This window comes from Mesocricetus auratus, unplaced genomic scaffold (genome assembly GCF_017639785.1).
Source record: "Mesocricetus auratus isolate SY011 unplaced genomic scaffold, BCM_Maur_2.0 Super-Scaffold_100676, whole genome shotgun sequence".
NCBI lineage: Eukaryota > Metazoa > Chordata > Mammalia > Rodentia > Cricetidae > Mesocricetus > Mesocricetus auratus.
In genome coordinates, this window is record NW_024429266.1 from 83,169,436 (window position 1) to 83,180,474 (window position 11,039).

At 37.5% G+C, this 11,039-nt stretch overlaps 1 pseudogene; it reads left to right on the top strand.

Annotated features, from left to right (window-relative positions):
• Positions 1 to 7,986: 7,986 nt before the first annotated feature.
• On the top strand, positions 7,987 to 8,076 carry LOC121137325 (annotated as a pseudogene).
• The last annotated feature ends 2,963 nt before the right edge of the window (positions 8,077 to 11,039 follow it).

The window sequence follows — 11,039 nt, forward strand, 5'->3', positions numbered from 1 at the left end:
ATCACTCCTCCATCTCTGTCACTGGGTTCCAGGAGTTCAGTTCAGTGTTTAGCTGTGGGTATCTGCCTCTGCTTCCATCAGTCACTGGATGAAGGTTATAGGATGGCATATAATGTAGTCATCAACCTTATCATCAGGTAGGGGCTATTAATGTAATTTCTCCAGTATTGCTTATTTTGCCAGTTGGTGTTATCCTTGTAGATCTCTGGAAATCTCACTACTGTTAGCTCTGTCCTAAAACCTATAATGAATCCATCTATTATAGTATCTCTCATCCTGCTCTCCTCTATTCTTACCCCAACTCAACCTTCGTGCTCTCCCATGTCTTCTTCTCCCCTCCACTTCTCCCCCTCTCTTTTTCCTGGTTCCCTCTCCCCTCCCCTCATGTTCCCAATCTACTCAGGAGATTTTGCCTCATTCCACTTCTCTGGGGTATAATGCATATCTCTTGGGAACCTCTCTGTTTCCCAGACTCACTGGCATTGGGTGTGTAGGCTGACACTCCCCTGATCCATATCTAAAACCCATATATGAGTGCGTACATACCATGTTTGTCTTTTGTGACTAGGTTACCTCACTCAGGATGGTTTCTTCTAGTGCCATCCATTTGCCTGCAAAACACCAATAACAGTTTATGCTGGAGAGGATGTGGAGAAAGTGGAACGCTCATCCATTCCTGGTGGGAGTGCAAACTTGTACAGACACTTTGGAAATCACTATGGAGATTCCTCAGGAAAATGGGACTTAGTCTACCACAAGACCCAGCAATTCTACTCTTAGGCATATACCCAAAAGATGCCCACTCATACAACAAGGAGGTCTGTTCCATTATGTTCATAGCAGCATTATTTGTAATAGCCAGATCCTGGAAGCAACAACTGAAGAGTGGATAGAGAAAATGTGGTACATTTACACAATGGAGTACTACTCAGCAGAAAAAACAATGCATTTATTTATTTTTGTTTCATTTAGAAATAACTATGATTATAAGAAACATTTTTCCCAGGAATTTGCTACCTTTCCAATACTGCAATTATATGCAAGTACTACCATACAACATTTTTATGTTGGTTCTAAGGATCAAATCAGCTCTGTTACTTGCAAAACAAGAATTGTACCAGGTAGAAAAATCTTCAAACCTAAAAATTATTTTAAAAAATAAAAATGTATCTGTCTTTAAGACAGAAAAATCCTCATAATTATTACAAATATTTTTAACTTTTTCCTTTCAGATTTTTAACCCAACTGTCTTAGTTGAGGTTATTATTACTATGATTAAATACAATTACCTAAAACCAATTTGGGAAAAATAGGGTGTATTTGGCTTATAATTTTATATCTTTGAAAGAAGTTAGGACAGGAATCTGGAAGCAAAAACTCATGCAGAGATCATGGAGGAGTGCTGTTTACTGGTATGATTCCCATATCTAGCTCACTCTGCTTTCTTATTGAACTCAGGAATACCAGACTAGGGTTAGTACTACAAGAATGGGACTGGCCCTCCCCTATCAATCATTAATTTAAAAAGTGCCCTGTGGGATTGGCTATAACCCCAGTTTATTGAAGTATTTCATACTTGAAATCCCATCCTCTCAGATGACATTAGCTTATAGCACATAAACATAAAACTATTAACCAAAACTATTTTATTTCAGTATGTATTTGTCACATTTAATATTTATCTTTACCTTCAATTCTAGGAAAAATGTGTCATGCTCTTCAGCACACTTTCTGGATATGGGAACATTCAGCCTGTATACTTAATGAAAAAACTTTCCTTCTACCCAAGGCACATAGACACCAAAGCAGAGATCTCCTTAGTCTTGCAGCACCTGGGAATTTTCTTTAATGAAGTATGCTGGTATACTTCACCCAATACAGGTGGTCCTGAATCTTCACTTGGAGGAAACAATCTGATGATTCTTCTTCAAATAGGAGAAGCAAGGGTTAGGAAACACAGGGTTGCCCAAGCAATTAATCAACCAATCACACAGCCAACCAACCAAAAAAATAAAACAAAACCCTGTTTCATTTTGTACCTTCCCTTTGGAATCAAAAGGGGTGGTTGCACCTTTTGAAATCTGTCACCGATGGCCAGAATCATAGTATGAAGTTTGCATAAAGCATTCAGGGCTTTACTTAACACTAAAAATACTTTGCACTATCTCATGATTCAAGTGAAGAATCAGTCTTACTTTTACAACAGACTTACCTGGAGAATAATTGTAATTTTCATATCAAACAAATAAAATTTTAAAGGTCTTCTTTTTGTTCTTTTGTGGAATCTCAGTTTTTATAAGATTTCTAAAAGATTTGTTTAATCAATTATTTTATTTATTTATTCTAATGTTTTAGAAATGTAAGCAACTAAAAAAAGAATTGTTTGCCTGATTAGATGCATGGAAATGAATACATACATATGTATCTTTGCGTACTCTTAGCATAGATTTATATCATTGATTAGCAAATCACCGTATTATCGGTGCAAAAATTCATTAGCTTTACTCTGGGTATATGAACCTGCAAAGTTAAGATACAAAATTAACACAACAGATATACATACATATATATTCACAATACTTTCTTTTTTCTTCTTTTAGGGCTTTTTAAAAAACCCTTCCGCTAATGGTGATATTAAAGTTATATAACAAAATCCCCTCTAACTATTCACTGGTGAGAGTCAGAGACTCAAAGAGCCTTGGTCACTGAGGATGCCTGGCAATATGGAGTGGACTGTGATAGTTGAACAGTTTCATAGGCTGCTCATAGATGCTGGCAGCTTGAAGGAAATCAGAAATGTCAGGTATTCATAAATTCTATGACCCAAGAGTAGAGAAAAACACACCTGTGTCGACAAAACTCTTCTGTTTTCAATTCTAGAATGTAACTAAAGATTATTGACCCATTGTTGTGTGTGTGTGTGTGTGTGTGTGTGTGTGTGTGTGTGTGCATAGTGTATGTGTGGTTTAGTCTTAATGGAGGGAAAAGGGAAACCCTGAAGGGTTTTGATCTTTAGGGAGTATCAATGCTGTTTTTGTCTGTAAGATTCTATCTACAAGGTAAGTTTTTTTTTTTTAGACAGCATCGATTTTTAATTTTTCTCAGTTTGTTTCCTTATTTGTGATCTATATTCTTTTTATTTTTATTAAACTTTTTACACTTATTACCCTCAGTTCCCTTTCCCTCCCCTCCTCCCGCAGTCCCCCATTCCTCCCAATCCCCCATCTCACTCCATCTCACTTCTGTTCCCCAGGGAGGGTAAGGCCTTCCATGCGGGATTTTCAGAATTTGTCATATAATTCTGGGCAGTGCCTAGGTCCTCCCCTATGTGTCCAGGCTGAGAGAGCATCCCTCCATGTGAAATGGACTCCCAGAGTCCTTTGTATGCCAGGGATTAATACTGATCTACTCTCCAAGGTCCCATAGGTTGCTGAGGCCTCTTCTCTGACTCCCAGGTTCAGGGGTTAGGGAGTGGGGAGGGGGGTTTCTGGATCATTCTCATGCTGGTCTCTCAGTCATCAGTCTGGGGTCCATGTGTTCCCCCTTTTTTAGGTCAGCTGCCTATGTGGGATTCACCAGCCTGGTCTTGATTCCTTTGCTCATCACTCCTCTTTGCAACTGGATTCCAGGAGTTCAGTTCAGTCTTCAGCTATGGGTGTCTGCCTCTGTTTCTGTCAGCCACTGGATAAGGGTTCTAGGATGACATATAAAGTAGTCATGAATCTCACTATCAGGGAAGGGCATTTAAGGTAGCCTTAATGCCAGTTGGTGTCAGTTTTTTTTAGATCTGTGAATATCTCACTAGTGCCAGATCTCTCCTCCAACGTATAATGGCTCCCTCTATTATGCTATTTCTCATCCTTCTCTCCTCTATTCTTGTACTGGCTCAACCTTCCTTCTCTCCTGTGTCCTCCTCTCCCCATCTCTTTCTCCCATCTCCCTCCCCCCATCTCACAATCCAATTAGGAAATCTCTTCCCATAACCCTTCTCTGGGTTACCATGCATATTTCTCTTAGGGTTCTCCCTGATACGAAGACAGAACCCATCCTTCTGCTGCATACAAGAAACACATCTTAACATCAAAGACAGATATTACCTCAGAGTAAAGGGTTGGGAAAAGATTTTCCAATCAAATGGACCCAAGAAACAAGCTGATGTAGCAATCCTAGTATCTAAAATATTAGACTTCAAATTAAAATCAATCAAAAGAGATGAAGAAGGTCATTTCATATTCATCACAGGGAAAGTCTATCAAGATGAAGTCTAAATTCTGAACATCTATGACCCAAATACAAAGGCACTCACATTGGTGAAAGAAACATTGCTAAAGCTCAAATCACACATAAAATCTCACACACTACTAGTAGGAGACTCCAACACTCCACTATCACTACTAGACAGGACTTCTAGACAGAAACTTAACAAAGAAACAAAACAACTAACAGAAGTTATGACCCAATTGGGTTTAACAGACATCTATAGAACATTCCATCCAAACACAAAAGAATATACTTTCTTCTCAGTGCCACATAGAAACTTCTCTAAAATCGACCACATAATCAGAAACATAGCAAACCTCCACAGATATGAAAAATCAAAATAACCCCCTGTACCTTATCAGACAACCATTCTTTAAAATTAGAATTCAACAACAACACAAATTGCAGAAACCCTACAAACTCATGGAAATTAAACAATGCGCAATTGTTGCACCAACTTTTAGGACTTTTAATGGTGTTGTGCATGTCATAATTTCCAACTAAGCAAATGAGCAGTGGCTTCTATCTCTTTCTTTCTCGTGTGTGTGTGTGTGTGTGTGTGTGTGTGTGTGTGTGTGTGTGTGTGTTGACTTGTTTCTGCTTTTGTTTTTGGTTTTTTGAGACAGGGTTTCTCTGTATTGTTTTGGAGGCTGTCCTGGAACTTGCTCTGTAGATCAGGCTGGCCTCGAACTCACAGAGATCCACTTGCCTGTGGATTAAAGGTGTGCTCCACCAATGCCTGGCTGTTTCTGTTTTTTTATCACAGATGTTTTTTCTGCCATGTGGAGATCATGAGGAAAAGCACATATTGTATGCTTCTTGGCTTTAGCTTTTCTGTCATTTATCAAAAGATTATTCTGAAGTAAACCAAGTGTCAAAGTCTTTGAAGACAAACAAAGCCTGATAAAAATCATTAAGATGTTTTTATATACATGCCAGTTGTAAAAGTTAAGTTGTGTTTGTGGGTCAGTAGTTGGTGTTGCTGATGCATAGCAAATTCAAGCTTACTAGAAAGCAGAATCAGACACAGCTATCCTTTGCTTTCATAGATGCCAGAAGTTCAAGATCTCACAAACTTGGGCAGTAAATAAGCTCTGATTTATCATACTACCTTAATAATTTGTGATAATACATCAACCTTGCAGTAAGAAATGTGTTTAAATACATAAGACGTGTGCTCAAATGTAGGCAGCTGGTTTGTGGACCTGTAATGATGGCCATACATCCTTGGGCATAGCCTCAGGCAGAAGGAAGTGGAAAGAGAGGAGTTTGAGGCATGGCTTTCCTTGGCATACTCTTTCTGGTGGGTCAGGAGATCCAGTAGGAAAAGCTGGGAAATGCACCAACCGTTCTTTGTATTTTTCTGTGTAATTGTTGTTCAATAAACACCCATCTATCATTTATCTTGGATCTAGTGATATAATTACATCCTCGCCTTCACTCATACTATGTGTTTATGCTTAACTCAATTTATCTTAGGACAAAAATACTAAAAAAATGATATTAAGATCTAGAATTAATTTTGAAAATAGAAAAACATTAAGGAGATCTCTAAAAATCAGTTCAATATATTCATTTATACTCAAATATGGGTGATTATTCATTTGATCTATTTGTTGGGATTTCACACAGTAGTGCTCCATGGAGGGCATTTACTATAAAGTATAGCCTGAGTAGTAATCCATGGATTAATTAGTATAACATCTCATCTCTGGGGTTTGGAATAAAGACAATAAATAACTCTCCTCTTCCATAACCAAAATACCAAGTAACCTGGAAATAAGAAATAGTAACTCCATGTATGGGGAATGTGAATTATTATTTACAGCATTCAAAATGACACTTGGAGAATATGTTTTGAGGTAGAGTTTATATTCAGAATATTTAGATATTATGTCAAAAAGGCTCATATTACTTAAGTATTCACTACCTATGCACATTAACTGTATATCATATGAAGCACATATGTTTACTGTCAGTCTATGTGTGTTCATCAGTTTGACCTTGCTTTCTCTGACTCAACAGAAATTCAGCTAAAGAAAAACTAAATGAAGGAAAGCATACAGAGGAGTTATAACTTAGCCAGTTACAATGTGGTCTCATAAAGAAAATGTAGAAATATGGGAAATAATTCTCATGGGATGTTCAGCACTTTGGAGAAACTAGAATCATCCACTGAAACAGTGGCACCATTGATATTTTCTAAGCAACAAGGAAATATTGCCACATGGGGGAAAGGAATTTCAATAGTCAAATTAGATAGGAAGAAGAAATGTCCCTCCTTGAAGAAGAAATTTCAGTAGAGGGAGAGAAGTATTCCTACTTTTAATCCACTTTGAATATGATGGCTATCTGTCACATGAATAAAATCAAATATAAAAACTTTAAGGAAAAATAAATTAGACAGAATGTTGTCCCCCCCCCACTAAAATTGTCATCCTACATTGGCTATTCACATAAAAGAAGCAAACTGTTGTAAAAAAAAAATATGGGTTTGAACTCACTCTTAACCAAAATGTTTATGTTGTAAAAATAAAATATTGTATTCATTAAGACATATAGTTACACAAACATGAATATATACATCCAGTTTTCAAATTATCATGTGAAATATACAGTGTTTTATAAGTAAAATCTGCTTCCTTTCATATGATCTTTGAAAGGCGATATTTTGTTCTTTGTGTTTTTTATGATAAACATACTTACATCTTTAATATTAAATATGCATATCAGAACTATAAGACACAGTCATAATAAAATGCAATATAAATACAAAGCAAATGCTAACAGCTACAGGACAGTTGACATGAGGCTGTTAGTAGATTTTCTGCCCCATGACAAAGATTACAGTTTTTCTGCCTGCCTCCCCGAATAATAGCTTTCTCCACTGAAGCAGTAAGTCAGATCAAGCTGAATTGAAACAGTGTAAAAACAGGTTTATTTGAGCAAAACAACTCCAATGCAGACTCTCCAGTCTCAGAGATCAAGGCAGGAGAAGCTGCACACAAAACCAGGGAGACTTTATAGATTGTAGGTGAGTGATGACTGGTCTACCACAAGCTGTGGCATTTAGGTGGGGACTTGGGCACCAGGCAATTTCAGGGGAGAAAGTTGAAATAGCTATCAAGAATGGCTTGTGCCTTTCCTTTGTTTGGAGACTCTGAGCAGATTGCATTTAGAGAGAGAGAAAAAAATAGGGCTTCCCAGATCATGTTGGAGGTGACCTGGAGGTTCCAACCGGAAAGCTGGCCCTGTAAAGAGTGCCTCATATAGTCATTCTTAGTCATAAATGTTCCTCTTTCCATCTGTAAATGTAAATTGTTCACATTGCTGAAGTTTTTATCTATTTTACAAATCTGTTTTATTTGTCAGTCCTCTGATGAAAGATGGAGACATTGTTTCATCTTTACTCATTGTCTACATTGTATACAACAGGAGTCATATTTTCTGAGTGTGATGGATTATCACGGTTTATGCAGGCAGTAAAAAATTATGATCCTTCCACCTCAATTCCGAGTATAGAGCACTTTGATTTCAAAAGAACACCCATTTTGATAGTCAATGTGGCGTGTTGAGACTTAGGAATGATTCTTGGCTGAGGTAGATGGCAGCTATTCCTTGAAGGATATTACAGGTTATTCTGGGGAGCGGGCCTCTTCTCTGGTTGCTAGTAAGAATTTGAAAAGGTTAAGGAATAAGTAAGTCTTCAAGAAGCATTTTGAGCGATTGCCTGTGCAGCATATATAGTAAAACTAGAATGATACAGAGAAAATTAGCATGGCCTATGTGCAAGTCCCTGAATCATTCCACATATTTCATCTTCTTAGAGGGATAACTGGTGTTCAGTCACAAAAAAACAACAACAAATAAAACATTTTAAGGCTACTTAATGTGTAAGTCTAATGCAGGCAGTAAAAAAATATGATTCTTTCACCTCAATTCCGAGTATAGAGCACTTTCATTTCAAAGTAAACTTTGAGTTGTGCCCCTCCCCCATGGTCGCATCTCGAGTATCCTTGTTGTCAGATATTTACTTTGTGATTCTAACATTCGGGAAATAGAAATGAAATAACTTTATTGTTGAGGTCATCACAACATGAGGAAATGTATTAAAGTGTTCCAGCATCAGGAAGGTTTAGTACCACTTCTCTAGATCAACAGAACATGCTTTTTTTTTTTTGCATAGATTACTTAATATAGTCTAATATCACTTTTGTATTATGCAGATATAAAAACTGATAAGACTACTTGATTTCTTTTTACTTCTTTTGACACATGTACACAAAATATCAGTAACTAAACTTAAAATAAGATATAAATATGTATCACAGGTAGCAAATTTTTACTCAGTGATCTTGTTTTTCATTTTGTGTGCCCAATATCCATATGGACAGGAAGTCTCATTGAGAACATATAATACCACATTCTGCATCTGGGGCCATGCAGATCTGAGTGTACTGCACTGCTACCTGATGCCATGATGAAGTCTGTGCCTGAGCTGCTTCAGAGAGCTAACTCTGGATTTGTTGTCCTACTATAGCCGAGTTCAGTTGACTTGCAATACCACCAGGGTGAATGAAGAAACTTTGGAGAGGTAGGTAAGATGGAGGAAAGAAGAGGTTTTTCTCTTTTTGTTTGTTGTTGTTGTTCTTTTGGTTTTTCTTGTTTGGTTTTCATTTTGCTTTTGTTTGTTTGCTTGCTTTTTGTTTTACATTTTTAAAAATTTTTGTTAAGGGGGTTATATGTGGAAAGAATGTGGAAAGACAGGGAGGTGACTGAATTGGGGTACATGATATGAAATTCTCAAAAAATTCACTAACTATATTATATTAAATATATATATGAAAAATGTATAATGCCAAGGGGTATTTACCTTTTTAATTCACAGTGATATTTAAGCATATTGGCTTCACTTGTGATTTACTGTGTAAAAAAATACAAAGCAGAAATCAATTGGATTCATAAATCTTCCACAATTGTCCAGTAAATATCCTCACAGAGAAAATAGTCTCATCTCTGTTTGCAACATTCACTTGTGAATGTAGAGCAATGATTTACTTTGACAGACAGAGATATTCTGAAATGAGAAAAGTTGCTATACTAAGAAATTATCACATTGGTTGTTTTGTGAAACAGTATACTATTCATAAAACCCATAACTTTACTGTTCTAATTTACCAATGAAAAAAGTTTTCATTATTTTTGTTTTGGTTTGGTTTTAGGTTTTTTGTTTTTTGATACAGGGTTTCTCTGTGGCTTTGGAGGCTGTCCTGGAACTAGCTCCTGTAGACCAGACTGGTCTGGAACTCACAGAGATATAACTGCCTCTGTCTCCCGAGTGCTGGGATTAAAGGCGTGCACCACCAACACCTGGCAAAAATAATTTTCATTATTAGTTTAATGCTATTTATTTGTATTTACTTTCTGTACAAAATAATAAACCTAAAGTTTTCAGTCTTGTTGTGCTTTAAAGTTTTCAATATCTGACTTTTACTTGTGATTTATCATAGAATTAATGATTTGAAAAGTAGTCAAGCTTGTGTATCTTATGAATTTTGGGGGGTAAGTTATATAGGAAACCATCCTGTTGACAAACTGAAAATTAGCAAATGAATATTTTGATGTTTATTTTGTTTTATTTAAGAAACACAAACAGGAACATAAGATGGTTTTTGGTTAGGGTTGTTAGAAGTGATGGTACAAAGAAACTCTGGAACTAGATGGCTATGTAAGCAGAAAGATTTATTGGAGATTTATTGGAGATCACACTGACAAGGCCACCTCTAGAGTATAGGGAGAGGCAGAGAGAAGAGAAAATGACTGAAAAGCAAACAGATTTTATATGGTGCTCATGGGGAGCGGGGAATCTGAGATAACAACCTGCTGTCTTGGTTCATCAGGAACTAGGTGCCCTTGCTGGAGGTAATTGACACTTGGGGAAAGTTAGAGGAGGTTCCTAGTGAACAGAAAGAGAATGAAGAGATGTTTTGCTACTAAACAGTAACTTTAAGGCTTGTTTACTGGCGATGATCCTTCTGGTTACAGAGCTGAAGTCCTTCCCTATAAGCACTGCCTTTGTGGAGAAGGGCTTGGGACCTGACAATTTTCAGTTTATAATTTTAAATAAAGTATATTAATTACAGATACTATTAATTGAACTTAAGTGAAGATAGCATTCAAGTTTAGATCAACAGACTATGTTTAGAAAGAAAATTTTCTTTTTTCCGTTTTTTTAATTTATTTAAATTAGAAACAAGAAACAAGCTTGCTTCACATGTCATTCCCAGCTTCCTCTCCCTGCCCTCCTCCCCTGCATGCCCGCCAACCCCCCAAGCCTCCATCCAATCCCCTCTCGACTCTCCACGGAGGGTGAGGCCCTTCATGGGGGCTCTCCAAAGTCTGTCATATCATTCTGGGCAGTGCCTAGGTCCTCCCCCTTGTGTACAGGCTGAGAGAGCATCCCTCTATGTGTAATGGGCTCCCAAAGTCTATTCAGATGCCAGGGATAAACACTGATCTAGTATTAGAGGCTCCAAAGCTTGCCTAGGCCTCCTCACTGACACCCACGTTCAGGGTGTCTGGATCAGTCCTATGCTGGTCTCTCAGACATTAGTCTGGGGTCCATGAGCAACCCCTTGTTCAGGTCAGCTGTATCTGTGGGCTTCACCTGCCTGGTCATGACCCCTTTGCTCATCACTCCTCCCTCACTGCAATTGGTTTCCAGGAGTTCAGTTCAGTGTTTAGCTGTGGGTGTCAGCCTCTGCTTCCATCAACCACAG